The sequence below is a fragment of the Perca fluviatilis genome, chromosome 21 (assembly GCF_010015445.1).
Source record: "Perca fluviatilis chromosome 21, GENO_Pfluv_1.0, whole genome shotgun sequence".
In the NCBI taxonomy this organism is placed as follows: Eukaryota; Metazoa; Chordata; class Actinopteri; order Perciformes; family Percidae; genus Perca; species Perca fluviatilis.
The window spans coordinates 3,706,747-3,723,091 of record NC_053132.1 but is presented as its reverse complement, the minus strand read 5'-3'; the positions used below and the strand labels follow the sequence as shown (position 1 = coordinate 3,723,091).

The 16,345-nt window shown below is 37.4% G+C and overlaps 1 pseudogene; it reads left to right on the top strand.

Annotated features, from left to right (window-relative positions):
- The first annotated feature begins 1,737 nt into the window (after window positions 1–1,737).
- LOC120550565 lies at window positions 1,738–5,290 on the top strand (annotated as a pseudogene).
- Window positions 5,291–16,345: the final 11,055 nt, after the last annotated feature.

Genomic DNA, 16,345 nt, shown 5'->3' with positions numbered 1-16,345 from the left:
CTTACACACAAAATCTTTTCATGTCAACACGATTTTTGAAACCTCTCACTCAAGGTGCAAAACTACACAGCAAATCTCCAAAACCATAAGCTATTTCTCAGCCTTTCACTCAGTTTTCAATTGCATAAAACACTTTTTTCAAAACATTAAACACAATTCTCTACATAAGACACAAAAATCTAACAAGAAGTGACTTGCTATCCATTTCTAAACACAACCAATCAAAATGCTACACTTATTTACCAGGGCACACACACACACTCCTCACATGTGCAAACACATTATGTCATAACTGAACACTAACCAATCATTGCTTTAGTATAGGCCTATACATAGGTCAAAGGTCAGATTACCTGTTTGGAACAATGGATGCCAACAATAGACAGAGAGCAAGAGGAGGAGGAGGGAGAGACAGGGGATAACAACGAGGAGGAGGAAGATGGAAGAAGAGTAAGAAGGAGAGCCATCTCTGATGAGATCAGGGAGAGAAGCCCATCTTGAGTAGCTTTACGTAAGGTGGCGTCCATACTGCATGCAACTATCTAATGACTATTTCAGCATTACAAATCAATCAAAGTGCATACAATTCTGCCCCCGCACACACAAGCACGCACAAACACTTCCAACACACACACACACACACAAACACACACACACACATATTCTTTATTCTAAAAATGATACCTTTGGTTTACATATGTTTATACTTTTTTTTTCTTGTTTCATGCTACTGTATACAACACTGGGCTACTCTTACAGACGTAATGTTGTGCCCAATACATATTTTCTGTTTTACTGTAACATTACATTGTTTTTTACAGTGGACTTTTCAACCACTTTCAGCAGATTACTTTCTCTCTAGAACATTGTAGATATAAGCCTATGAAAGACAAAAGAGCTTTAGATTTAGAACAATGTGTGTTCATGGTATTTTGAATGCAGCGTTTCATTTTGAAGGAGATGTGAGGCATTTTGCATTTTGTGTGTGCAGTTTTGGGAATTGTGTGTAGAGTTTTGAGAAAAGGAGACATAGTTTTGAAAACGTGTGTAAGCAGTTGGAAAAAACTGTAAAGCTACTCAAGATGGGCTTCTCTCCCTGATCTCATCAGAGATGGCTCTCCTTCTTCCTCTTCTTCCCTCCTCCTCCTCCTCCTCATTGTCCCCTTTCTCTCCCTCCTCCTCCTCTTGCTCTCTGTCTATTGTTGGCATCCATTGTTCAAAACTGGTAATCTGACCTTTGACCTATGTATAGGCCTATACTAAAGCAATGATTGGTTAGTGTTAAGTTATGACATAATGTGTTTGCAAATGTGAGAAGTGTGTGTGTGCCCTGGTAAATAAGTGTAGCATTTTGATTGGTTGTGTTTTGAAATGGATAGCAAGTCACTTCCTGTTAGATTTTTGTGTCTTAGGTAGAGAATTGTGTGTAATGTTTTGATAAAAGTGTTTTATGCAATTGAAAGCTGAGTGAAAGGCTGAGAAATAGCTTATGGTTTTGGAGATTTGCTGAGTAGTTTTGCACTTTGAGTGAGGTTTCAAAAATCTTGTGACACGAAAAGATTTTGTGTGTAAGCAATTGAAAAAAAATGTAAGTAGATTCATGTCAAAGAATGAATCAAGCAATGAATAGAGACGCTGTTTAGAGAACTGCTGACAGAAGAATAAGCTGCAACATGTAGAAATCTAAATGATTATTATTATTTTTCTGTGACTTTACATTAAAACGATTTTCCTGCTCTATCAGATGACGGATGGTTTATAATTTCTATAGGTTTGACATTGTGGGATGATGAAACTCTACAAGGGAAGATAAAACAAAGCTCTCAGCGCTCCAGTGACTTTGACATGACTGCATCTGACTCCACTGAATCCAAGTGCAATATGCTGGATGTTGATGCTTCTCTGAAGGCCAGTTTCCTGGGTGGACTGATTGAAGTTGGAGGATCTGCCAACTATCTGAAAGATCAGAAGCAATTCCACAATCAGAGCAGAGTGACGCAAGCTCAGCAACACATGTAGTCACAGGCATCCTTTATGGGGCAAATGCTTTCTTTGTTTGACAGTGAGAAGTTAGATACTGACAGTGTTCAGGAAATGAAGGGCAGCATGCACGCTGTGATAAAGTTGATCCCCTCATTTAATATTGATGGGGAAGTTAAGATTTCGCTGAGTGAAAAAGAAAAAGACCTGATAAAGAAATTATCCTGCAAATTTCACGGAGACTTAATTCTTAAAAGCAACCCTGCAACATTTGAAGATGCAGTGAAGACCTACGTAGAACTCCCGAAGCTACTGGGAGACGAAGGAGAGAATGCTGTTCCAGTGACGGTCTGGCTGATGCCGCTGAAGAATTTCAACATTGAAGCTGCTGAGCTGAAGACAGACATCAGCCATGATCTAGTTAGGAAGATCGAGGATAATCTAGAAGAATTAAGGGAAATAGTACAGAGATGCAACGATTCTCTAGAAGATGAAGTGGTGGAGCAGTTTCCTGTGATTCATAAAGAGTTGACCACTTTCCAAACATTGTGTGGTAATTATGCAACTAAATACCAACAGGCCTTGGCAAAGTATCTTCCCTCCATCCGTGAAGGTGAAGAAGATGAGAGCTCACTGAACCAACACTTTGAAGACAGAGACACATCATCATTCAATCAGAAAAAACTAACCAAGTGGCTGGATCGTAAAGAGAGAGAAATCAACGTCATCAGATCCTTAGTACTTACCATGGAGGCAGCAAAGATCGTCCCAACTCAGTCAAAGCTTGACAGACAGGTTCTTGCTCCAGGTGTAGAAGATGCTCTGTGCTTTGTTTTCACTTCAGTAAAAAGGGGTGATACCGACCTTGATGTGATGGCCGATTACTTGGACTTCCCAGGAAGTACCAAGGAAGATCCATGGTACTACTCACCTGAAGTTTTCACCAAAATGAGAGAAAAAGCCAAAGCTTTCCAGAACATTGCCAACGCACAGAAGAAAAACAGTCGATTCTGTTTCTTCATAGCAGTCATTGCTAACAAGAACTACACAGGAGCAACCATCTACCATTACAAGAACGGCATTCTAGTCAGTGAAGATTTGTCAAACGAACTGCCTCCTGTGGAGAACATCACAGACAGAAGACAACTGATCTGGTGTAAGTCTGTTTATGTGCTTTTTTGATTTAAAAAACATGCTGTACTAATAACTCTCCTCCAGAAACCTGTTTGACCATCAGAATAACTGGTAACACATTTTGTTTTGGTCTCTCCATCAGATGCCTGTGATCTCAACCTGGACCCAAACACTGTAAACAACAACCTCATTCTGTCTGAGGGAAACAAGAAGGCAACACATGGAGCACAGCAGTCATATCCTGATCACCCAGAGAGGTTTGAAACACAGCCTCAGGTGTTGTGCAAAGAGAGCTTATCTGGGCAACATTACTGGGAGTTTGAATGGAGTCAGAGTTCTGACGACGCTATTTTTGTTGCCGTTGCGTACAATGAAATTGAGAGAAAATCAGGCAGTCTAGATGCTGACTTTAGAGGAAATACCATATCGTGGGCTTATGGCAGATCTGCTGATCCTGCAAAATCGGATCCCAGACTTTGTGCATGGCATAATGATGAGGAGGTGGACGTTCCTTTCCCCTCTGATGGCTGTAGCAGAGTTGGGGTGTATCTGGACTGGCCTGCTGGCACTCTGTCCTTCTACAGAGTCTCCTCTAACACACTGAGGCACCTCTACACCTTTCGCACCACATTCACTGAGCCTGTTTACCCAGGATTTGGGGTTTATAATACATCCAACTATGTGCAACTGCATCCAGTTAAATAAGAGCAATGACAAAGACCTGTTAGATTATTGGTCTGTAAATATGGATATGGGTTTACATTTTATCTTGAACATGCTTCACAAATTTAAACAATGCATTCAAACCCAGAGGGACCAGGAACATTGATGATGTAATCAATAGGTGGCTGTATGTGTGATTTTCTGTCAATATCTTCATGTTGATTTGATGCGCAGCCTTTTAATTCTACTTTTTAATACTACATTTCTATTGTAATTCTTGATACTTAAAGATAAAGAGCTTATATTGATACACAATTGCTTCGTCAACACTTGTATGTTGAAATATAACTGGGATGGGTGATGGGATATAAATTAGCTTAAGTGCCTTTTTGTTTTACTTAGCATTTTCTTTTCTTCTTTGTGTATTATTATTCTTAAATAGTTGTCTTTTCAGAATCCAAGAGGAATCATGAAGTTTGTCTTTAAAGTCTGTACCTTAAGATTGAGTTTGGGTTCAGTTAACGACTACTGTTTTGAGGAGAGAGTCACTGTTAACACATTTTTATGTTAGATGTTAATTACATTGCTGATGTTTATAGAGTTGAAGAAATGTATTTTCCTGTTAATCATTTGATGTTGATGTGATGCACAGCCTTCTTCTCAAACTGGTTAGTGCTTCACAGTCATTTAAACTCATCATTAGTTGGTACATACACAGATAATTCTTTTTATTTTAACATTTTATTCTACTTCCTGATACTTAAAGAGAAAGAGCTTATATTGATACACAATTGCTTTTGTCAACACAAGTATGTTGAAATATAACTCATAACTCATAGCTGATGAAAAAGATAAATGATTAACTTGTTTTGTTGAAATTATCATGTTGATGATGGGATATAAATTAGCGAATGTGCATAATGTTTAATTTAGCATTTTGTTCATTTCTTCTTCGTGCAGTTTTTTTTAAAAAACATTTTCAGAATAAAAGAGGAATCATTTAGTTGTGCTGATAAGTCTGTACCTTAGCCTTAACTTTGGGTTTAATTAATGCCTACTGTTTCAAAGGAGAGAATAAATGTTAACACAATTTTTTAATGTTGTAAGTTAAGCACGTTGTTGTTGATTATAGAGTTGATGAAATGTATTTTTCTGTTTATCAGTTGATATTGATTTGATGCACAGCCTTCTTCTTAAACTAGTCTGAGCTCCACAAGGGTTAGGGTAAGCAGTTTAAACTTTCATTGGTACATCCCAGATCATTCTATTTATTTTAACTTTGTATTCTACTTGCTGATACATAAAGAAACAGCTAATGTTGATACACAATTGCTTTTTCAACCCAATGCAAAAAAAATAATAAAAGAAGCAGGAGAGTCACTGTTTTGTTGCAAACCCTGCTGCTGTTTACAGAGCTGAAGAAATGTCAGATTCCTGTGACACTGTAACACCTGTTGGATATGTTTACTCTCTTCTTGAGCAGAATATTCAATAAAGTGGAGACCTGACGTCACCACTGTGTGCTACTTTATTTCTTATAGATTAAAAAGTTGACTGTACCAAAGATTATAACTTTTATTATTCATGAATCGATACATTACCATATTTTAATACAAAGAATCCTACAATGATAGAACATAAATCCTCAGAGGACTTTATACCTTCCTTCTTCACAGTATCATAAGAACACATGTAGCACTTCCTACGAGTAGTAGATAAGTTAGGACCAGGCTCTTGGTTCATAGGAGCAGTTTGTTGCTAAATAATAATAATAATAATAATAATAATAATACCCAGACCAAAAAAAGTGATTTTGAATGTCGGCTTGTTTATATAAAAAGGAGTAGAAATAGTAAATGGTATCAAATAACACAGTTTACATACACAATTCACAATACATAGACAATATTTGCATTTAAATGCGATCTATTCAAGTTTTACCCTTTTCTTGGGATGAAAAATAAATGAAATACTATTCTTCTTATTTTCAGTTTAACTCAGCCTATTTGGTTTGCAGAATAACTTTCAACTTCAATTAAAGTTTCCATTAAATTTGCTATTTAGTTTTTATAATCTTGAGTTAACTCTTTAAATTCTATTTCAATTTAGCTAGCGCTATTTTAGAATCTTTTGTTATTTTCCTATTAACATGCTACAGCAATGAGCTGCTGAAGCTAGGCTTTTGAAATATCAAACCCATTTGCCAGTTCAGCGCAACATAGGTAGGCTACATGGAAGCTAACACAAGGAATTTAAAATCAAATATAACATTCACAGTTTAACAGAATGAAAGGCTATGGTGGATTATATTCAACACACAGTTAAACCTTAATCAGTCTCTTTTCAACAAGAGCTAAATCTTGCTAGCGACCACGTCGTGCAGTCCATACAAATTCCGAATGATGTGACGTAGAAGGAAAAGCGCTGTCGGTTTACAGCGAGTCCGCTCTTACCCAGATCCCAAGTCCATCTAACTCATTTTTATGTTGTGGTGATAGTTTTACCTTTTTCTTGGACTTCTATAAAGCCTTTGACACAGTAGAACTTAACTTTATATTTCCGATTTTTTTCTGTAAAGCTTTTAAAACAATGTACTGCAAAGGCAATAGCTCTATCAGAGTAACAAATGAGACATCGCCGAGATTTGAGCTGCAAAGAGGCATCCGGCAGTGGTGCCCTGCCTCTCCCTACCTATTCATTTTATGTACACAACTCCTTTCCACCCATATTAAAAATAGTGCTTTAAAAGGAATTTCGATTGCAGAAAGAGAAGTTATCCTCACCCAACTAGCAGATGATACTACATTATTTTAGAAAAATGCCAGCCAAGTGTCAATCGCTATCAAAACAATAGAATTATTTTCCGCATCTTCTGGACTCTGCTTAAATCTGAAGAAGTGTGAACTTTTTCCCTTAAAGAAAGCGACACCTCCCAGGTCTGTAACATACCAATCAACAATAAGATCACTTATCTTGGGATTACTATAATGAAAAATGAGGAGGAGAGATGCTCTGTAAACTTTAATTTGATTAGTGATAAGACAAAGAAAAAGCTTAATCAATGGCTGCAGAGAGATTTATCCTTGAAAGGACGAGTATTGTTGACAAATCAGAATCAGAATCAGAAAAGCTTTATTGCCAAGTATGTTTACACACACGAGGGATGTGTTGTGGTATCGTAGGTGCAAGTCACATTAAAGCATTAAAGCAACATGCACAAACACACTGAGTCGCCATATGCGGCGCCATCACAACTCTCTCCTAACTCTCGCAGATACAGCATGACATGAGGAGAGGAGAGGGAAACAAAAAAACGGCTCTCAGACTATCCTCATAAAGATAAGAACAGTTTGGGAACAGGAAAAAACACCTCAGCACATAAGCAAACAACAGTACATTTGCACTGCTGCACCTAACATAACACAACATAACACAATACAACATAACAGAAATGTACAGTTGCACATTTCGCCGTGAAGGCGTGGGACTCGGGGTAGGGCGTGGGTAAGGGGAGGGGGGGGTTTGGCCTGCTGAGAAACGCACAGCCCGGCGCCCACTAGTGTCTCAGTCCCAGAATGTCATAGCGATAACACAGCCGTTGCCATGGTGACACCCTTGAACAGTCCAGAACCGTCGACAATCAGCAAGCACTGGGGAGAGGGAAAAGACGTCTCGCAGAGCCCCAGCAGAAGGTTTATCCCGTCTTACATATGCAGCTCTCCCTTGTTTGTACAAAAGCCTGTAATTCATTGATAATTTATTTTCAATTTTATTTGAAGTGTCTAATTTTTTTATTTTAAATAAATTAGCTTTTCTAGGCATACATTTTTATAATAGTTTTTCTAGGTGGGTGTTTTGTGATTATAAAATAGAACAAATTCCCTTAATTTTATCTAAATTCCATAAACAAATGCTCTTAGCATGGTCATTAATCTACAAAATAACTCCGACCTAGGTGCTTCATCTGGAATTATCGGTTTATTAAATTCAAGAATAAATCTTTATTTTATAAAACTTGGTTCAATAATAACATAATTCTAGTTTCCCAACTACTAAATGATAATGGATCATTGCTGAATTATTCTGAATTCCTTCACACTTTTGGCATTCCAATCACCACAAGAGAGTTTGCAATTGTTATGGATGCCATCCATTCTGGTATTTTAACTCTCTTAAAAGGGACTGGAAGACCAGATTGCTTACCAGCTTTGGACCCTAAATTGACCTCAGTTGGTAATATGTGTTTCGCTACCACAACAAGGAATAATAATCCTAACATTCGCTCTTTATTCCAGAGAGATGTCCCCCCCCCCCTAATGTTGTTCCCTAATGGTCTAACTTTGTGGACAACCTGAATTGGGGGAATATATGGAACCTTCCTTACAAATACCTCCTTATGAATAAAGTCTCTTTCAAAATCATACATAGGTATTATCCTGCTAAGCAATATCTCCTTAGGTTTAAGCTTGACCTATATGTTAACTGTTCTTTATGTGGAATATGTCCAGAAACAATGGTGTACCTGTTCTGGCAATGTCCCTACACCATCACTTTCTGGAAAGATCTATCCCGATACATTACTGATAAATCTATCTCTGATTTTTCTTTGTTGTGGAAAGATGCACTGTTTGGTTTCCAAGACAACAAAAGTAAAAAACAGAAAGAAATATACCTAATTAATCTATTGATAGTTTTAGGGAAATATCATATTCACAAAGCCAAATTTAATAACTCTAAACCTTCTTTTATTGCTTTTGGTAAGGAAACGTTACAGTACATCAAAACCATCTATGATTCAAAAAATAAGAAAGCTGCTAAAACCATTCAGTTATGCTCTATTTATTTGACACTCCCCCTGGCTCTGCTCTTGACTAATGTTTTTTTTCTGTATTAATGACTGTTTGTTTGTTCTTACTGTTTGTATCGTAAAGATTTAATAAAGATTTAATAAAAAAAAAACTTCTAACTTTCGGTCAAACTTATTAAATAACAGCAAAATAAACCACAGTCTACCTGTGTAGACAGAATGTAACATAAAACCCTTCAGAAAATAAAATATGGGAGCTTAAAACACTATTTGTTTGCTACTCTTGTTTCACTCCCTGGCTCAAGCTAGTTCACGTCTTTCTCCTACCGTTTATCTCTTGTACTGCCGTTCTTCTTGCAACAGGAAGAGCTACAGCCATTCTGATTGGCTGATACAACGGCAGTATGTGAAAGTACCAGGATGCCTTTTAACATGACAAACTAATAGGATGCAATACTACTAAGACTTAGATATTCATTCATTATTTAACCTGGTTGAATCATAAACTTTATGCCTAATATTATGAAATTTGTCTGCACATATTTTATTGTTATTTATTTAAATTAACATTAATCTGAGCTATTTTAATCAGGATTACACACAGATGAAAGTAATATTTGCTAAGATCCCACATTGACTTTAACAGGATGGCTGCTGTCATCAACTGCTAAATTTGGATGTCATTCAACAGTTTGGGAAACATCTTCTGTTTGTATTCCATTATGAAAGTGGAAGCTTGTTAGCCTAACTTGCTAATGCTAGCACTGATTCTCATTACATGTTACTTTTTGTTCATGTTATGTCAGCACCTGCATACTGTATTCTATTATATCTATAATATGAGTTGCTCCTAAAAAACAGCTGTTGGCCGTTATGAGTTGCTTGCACAATCGACTCATTTGGTCGTTTCCTGGGCGAGGACGGGCTGACTTTTCTCCACCTTTACTTTTTTCAGTATCCACTTTATGGTGACTTTATGCCGCTGTTACAGCATATGTATTGTCTGCTTTGTGATGCTTTATTGGACTGTTTTTGTATAACGTGTCAGATTATGTAATTAATGTAGCCTATTAATGCATGTTACACTGTAAACTACACATCTCTGTCCTGCATATCTCTGAAGGAAGTCAAACATTTCAGTCCCAGATCTGCTGGTTAAGTGTGACGCCCCCTGCTGTGTCTCCTTTGCAGTCTGTGCTGACTGCAGGTGAATCGGTAGTGGAACCTGGAACAGCTGGGCACCAGTTTTCTTCGGTTTGCTGGTTGAACAACAATGTTTCCTCGGAGCGGTGTGCAACGTGCTTTGAGAAATGTTTTCTCTCGTTTATTGGCTGTGTCTCTCGTTGATACCCAATCAGCAGAGACGTGTCTGTTAACTTTGTTGTAGCCAAAGAGCCAGGTCATAACAAATTGGGGTGTTTTGTCATGGAAAGAATGCTGCACTCCAGCTGATGAGAGAGGAAGGAGATCTGTGATTTTAACATGATTTGTATTGACTTAAATTACTTCACTTGATTTGTTATGTTATTTCCTTTTTAAGTCTGAATATATGGAATGAAAAGTCTAAAAGTATATGGAATGAAACTTATTAAATTAAATCTGACATCATCAAAGTTCTGGCGCCATCCTGTGTTTTCGATGAGATTAATCTATACAGATGTTGCTTCAACAAGTGTGACAGTGAGTGAGTCAGCACTAAACCTAGTATCAGCAATTCTAAGTAATGAAGAGATCATTCCCACCCTGGCACACACCAGCCCATACTACAGTCTTCGTCCTTTTGAGTGAACCTGGATTTGTGACTCGCTCAGTGTCAAACTTTTGCAGCATGCACAGATTATTCACATCACAAACACAAGATGGTACCAGAGCTTTGATGACTTAAGATTTCATTTAATATTCACAAGTTTCATTCCATATATTCAGATGTTCATTTCATATATTCAGACTTAAAGTCCATATATTCAGACTTTCATTCCATATATTCAGACTTTTATTCAATATATTCTAACTTTCATTCTTAGTCTTAATCTCTGTTTGCTGTAGATAACTACAGTATTTGTATTGTGAAGCCCTTGAGGTCATGTTTGTGATTATTGTAGCAGTTTCAGACTGCAGGTCGTCTAGTTCCTCGCGCCTCGGTGGTCGACTGCCTTCACTGTGTCCAGAAGTTGTGATTGACAGCTGTGCTTCTGCCTTGGCTGGTTCCACGTCTGTCAGGGTGACGATGAAGGAAACGGAGCCAGTGTTTCTTCCCGCAGCCGAAATCAAAATGACATGTTTTGACATCCTGTCAAAACGGTTCTCCAAAGGGCCTACATTATTCATAGACTGAGGAATTCTTCTTCCAAAGTCGTTCAGTCCAGAGAGATGATGCACATTTCGGTTGGTCAAGCTTAAAACTCTTACACAATGTTGTTGTTTTGGTTCTTCAGATAATGTTAACATGTAAAAGCATTTAATGCAGTATTTCTATTTTGTTACTTTATACTTTTACCCCCCATTACATTTAAGAAAATACTCACTCTTTTACTTCACCATATTTGTTAGGGTGGTACGGTTCATGAAAAACACCGAACCGCCGGTTCGCTAGTCTCGGTTCGCTAGTCTCGGTTCGCTAGTCTCGGTTCGAGCATGTGTGTACCACACGGTTCGTCAGTCCGCTGCTAACGGTCACTAACCACTTACTGCCGTGTGCCCACTTTATACACCTATGTTAAAACACTTACTGGAAATGACGAGTCGGATGGGCGTGACAAACGCAACCCATGGCAGCTGATTGGGGCGCGTCACATGGGTCTGGCTGGTCCCTAATTTCAAAAGAGACTGTCATGGCGGCGCGTTCCGGAATATGACCTCATATTGTACTAAAATAGTTTGCGAAACGTGTTTCTAAAACATTTTAAGCGAGAAATAGCCTGTGCAAGTTGCTGAATCTGTCTTCATTTCAGATCGACAAAGGTCAGTTTAAAAGATTTTCGTCAGATTTTGAGAGAGACCCACCGCCTCCATCAACTTGAGTGGAGGCTCTGCTGCGTGCTGCAGGTCACGCCCACGTCACCTGCAGAAATGTCAAGTGGGGAGAGGCTGGCCAGAGCTGGAGGATGAGCCAGCGTCGTTTATAGTCTGGTGTGTGGGAACATTTTGGATTTCATGGTACCTATGATGAAATAAAACAATATAGAACTGCCACTGTGTGCATGTTTTCTGCAACATGCATTCAATATGCTAATTTTAGCTATATGCTGAAGTATATTCTGGAGTGTTAAAGATTAAAAGAAAAAATAACAAGAACCTTACAGAACCGAAAACCGACAGAAACCAGAGTCAGCACCATGGACAGCGTTCTTGGCACGAGGCTGAACAGCTTCACATTTCAGATAAACAAGTCAAATCCATAAGAAAGTGAGTGTGTAAGTAAATACATATTTAATTAATACAGGGCTGTGGATTTTCAGACTGTAGAAAGACTCCAGCAGCATTGCATAATTATATTCATATGCCCACATTTTATATAATTAACTGCTTCATGGAAATATATAAACCTATTTTACTTTACAGTTTAGTCATCCACTGCGGCCTGACTTCATATAGTCGGGATCAGGAAAGTTATCACTGCATATAAGAAAAACAAACTGTATTTCTGTTCTTTATGCAGTTAATGGTATGAATTATTGTAAATGATGGGGCGACTTCATGGAGACTGATGTTACTTTCTTTTGGCCCCTACAGCAATTCCTGGGTCGACATGCAGACAAAGAAAAAATATTTATTATTATAACAAAAATTGGTCTTTTTGAAATTTGTGAAACTGTCTTTAATTGAATAAAGTGCATGTTTACAAAGCTCCTATTACCCTGGAACTGGGCTGAATCAAAGGAAGTACATATCCAGGATAAAGCCTGACGAGCTTGTTTTTCCCTCACCTTCTGCTCTGTATGTTGCTGTTCTCAAAATCCCTTTGTTACAGGAAAAAAACTACAAACTTCACGCTAGCAAGCTACACGTTGAAAATGACAAGTTTTGAAGACAATTTGGTTGGATTGCTATGGACAAAATACATACGGCGATACATGATTACAGCAAATGATGCTTATCTGTCTTTTTAATAGATTTACTCACGTCACTGTATTGTGTGAACTGTTAACTTCATTTAATATTGTGTGTGGTGTTTTCTTTTGCGGGATCCAAAAGTTCCTTCCTGATGCTGTTTCGCAGAGCCACCATCGCTGTATCTGGAGTTTAGTGCTACCCAAGACCATTGAGATTGGTTTAAAGAAATCTAAACAACCCAGAAGTTATGTCTGAAGTTAATATAAACATCATTTTTAGGACTGCTGAAGACCCTGTGGTATGATTTAAATGCCAGATAAAGCTAGTGAGGGGACTCTGAGTTGGGAATGTTTTGTCAAACCATGTCAGAGTTCAACCTTAACCTACCACAGCCTCAAAAACATCTCCATAACTATATATCAACTGATATACCTGAGTAAACTCTATACCCAGACGAAGACTGAAAACTCTGTAAAAAGCTAGTAAGAGGAGCTTGATTTGAGATTGTTCTGTTAAACATCAGCATGTTAGTTCTATCACTTTATAATGAGGTGTAATGGACCTTTACAGCCTGCAGATGTCACTGTTGGGACTTTAGATGGTGTGTGTGTGTGTGTGTGTGTGTGTGTGTGTGTGTGTGTGTGTGTGTGTGTGTGTGTGTGTGTGTGTGTGTGTGTGTGTCGGCCCGCCCCCACAAGCTTGCCAATATTAAATAACATGCATGTTGAATGGTCCCCAATCCTGGTCCAAATCCCCCAAAGGTTTATTATTATTTAGAATGAACTTTTGAAAACCGACGAACACGTTGACATAGAAGGAATACATGTGTACACATGGGCGCATGCTCCACCTGGGGGCTGTTCCACAAAAGCAGGATAACTGATAAAGTGAGACTTGACCTAGTCTAATCTGTGGTTTGTAAAGCATAGAAAGTGCTCACTTTAGATGGGCTCACACAATATACTTAACTAACCAGTAGTAACTCATGAGTTAATCATGGATTACATTATTGGTAAGTATTTGTAACAGATGTGTTAACACCCCAGCTATTAGTTTAGGCCTTTTTCTAAATCATAACATTTTATTTAAGACATGAACAAATGTAGGTCTAGATAGTCCGTTAATCATTAACTTCCTAGTTATAAACAACTGTTTACGTTCCTGAGTACCTAATTGATAATGGTAAAATTACTTCATTTACAAATGGTTAATGCATCATGTAGGAATTATTAAAAAATATACTGATAAACATTTTACATGGGCTTACTTACTATGGACCAACCATTTACTAACTGCATTTACAAATGCTTTACTGATTAGAATGAATGTAGGAACTATGCTTTACAAATGATAAACAAATAAATTACTACTAAACTTCTATTTATAAACATAACTTCCGAGAGCCTTATTTACTATGAACAAACCATTTATGAGTGTGTATACAAATGCTTAATTCATGAGAATTAACATAGGAGCAGTGCTTTACAAATGATGAACAAAGCATTTAGCCATAGTTAGTAACTGCTTTATAATGGGAAAATTATTTCATTTCCAAATGGTTGTTTCATTATTTGTTAAGTATAAATCATGTACTTACAAACATATTTTTCAAGATAGGCTTATTTACTATGAACAAACCATTTATAACTATGTGAATAAATGCTTTACTGATGATGAATTATATGTAAGAACAATTAATTAATAATGATGAACAAACCATTAACTAATAGGCTTGTTTACTATGAACAAACCATTTATAATTGTGTGAACAAATACTTTACTCATGATGAACTATGTATGAACAATTAATAAGTAATAATGAACAAACCATTAACTAATAGTTAACTAATGCTTAATAAATGATGAATTATGGATAGTTATTATAAAGTGCTACCGAACTTTGAAAACTGAACATGACCAACTTGATCCGGACTTGCTCTCACGTCATGCACACTTGGGCAACGATAATCTCCCGAGATCAAAGCGGCCGCAGGTTTGAGACGCAGGCAGCGCAGTTGATCTTCACTGACTGCAAGACCCAGGCCAACCCAGAGCATGATGGGAAACACTAGCCTCTCAGCTGATCTAACAGCTAATTGGTTCAGAATTGACTCAAAATGATGACATATTATATAAAGTTTTTATCGTTTTTGAATCTGAGGGATTTTCATTGCAATTCATTTGTAATTTGTCTGATTTAACCCTTGTGTTGACTTCAGGTCAAATTGACCCATTTTCAATTTTTGTCAGAAAATATGGGATGTAGAAATAAGAGCTGAAAATGTGTAGAAGAAAAATTTAACAATTTAAAACTTTGGAAAAAGCAAAAACAAACTTTAAAAAAAAGGCGTAAATTTTTTTTTTTTTTTTTTTTTTTTTCAAGGTTGACGGGAAGACAACACAAGGGTTAAAGGCTTATTCTGTACAGAACAGATGTGTGCCTGATAGTGATGTTAAGAAATCATAAGCTATGTTTCCATCCACACGTTTTTATCCGAATTAAGTGATATCGAATGAAAAATACCGTATGGCGTTCTGATTGAATCTCATGAATATCGACTCAAAGAAAATGCGTTCGGTCTCGGATTTTCTCTTGATCGATATACGGCTTATGCGATAAACGCTGATGGAAATGTTATTTGCCAAATAAATAATGAATTGCGATTAAGTTTTAGGTCATTTTTATGGTTGCAACCCACAATAAAACGAAGAAGTTGTAGTCCATTTCCGCCCAGTATTTCCGCTCTGTTTGCACACATGACAGGTGTCAACACAGACAGATGGAAGTTGACGAACGAGGAGATACCGATACTTTTGAATTTAATTTACCAGAAAAATATAAAGGCTATTTTAGATAGCAAAAATCGAATTAATGCCATAATTCTCTCCTCAATGGCCTTCTAGAAAAGGTGGGTCCCTCAACATAACATCAAATCTTTTATATAAACACACATATAATTCAACCAAACAAATTTTTTTTTGAAAACCACTCACTTGTTACTTGAATGAAGATTCTTCCTTGTCAATTTCATGTATACCCTATGGGAGGGGTTTTTCCTTCACCAACTGGCAGGTGCTGTAGGCGAAGAAATGTTGCAGTTCAAGTTCACAAATACCATGAACTTGAACTGCAGCATTTCTTCGCCTACAGCACCTGCCAGTTGTGAAAAAGTGAATGTCATCACCCTGTCAAGTCCTTTCTGATAATTAGATTCCCATCTACTAAATCTCTTCTGTCATTTAGCTGTCATTAGTGTTTTGAAGTCTTTATCTGAGCTGCATCTCTACGTCTGTAAGTTACGCTCACACTCATAACGTCAGACATACCTCTAGCTTAGTGACAGGATCCCACAGTCTCTTTGTTGATCACGTCTGTATCCACTCTTGCAGACTGTAGGCCTTTTTATGTTGATTGCTAGCAGATGAAATTGACAAGGAAGAATCTTCATTCAATACAAGTCAGTGAGCTCTAAAATACACACTGCTGTGTTCACTTTGTTTGGTGTTGGTGTTATATGTGAGTTTATTAACATAAAAGAATGTTCATGTTGAGTGATTTCCCCACTTTCTAGAAGGCCATTGAGGAGAAAACCTTTGAAAACCGACAAACACTAAGAAATCTTTCAGTGGTTGTGGGACAAAATGACAATCCTTTATTTAAAGCAGAGATACAAGTACTAGAAATAGGCTCTTGTTGGAAGGAAGGGA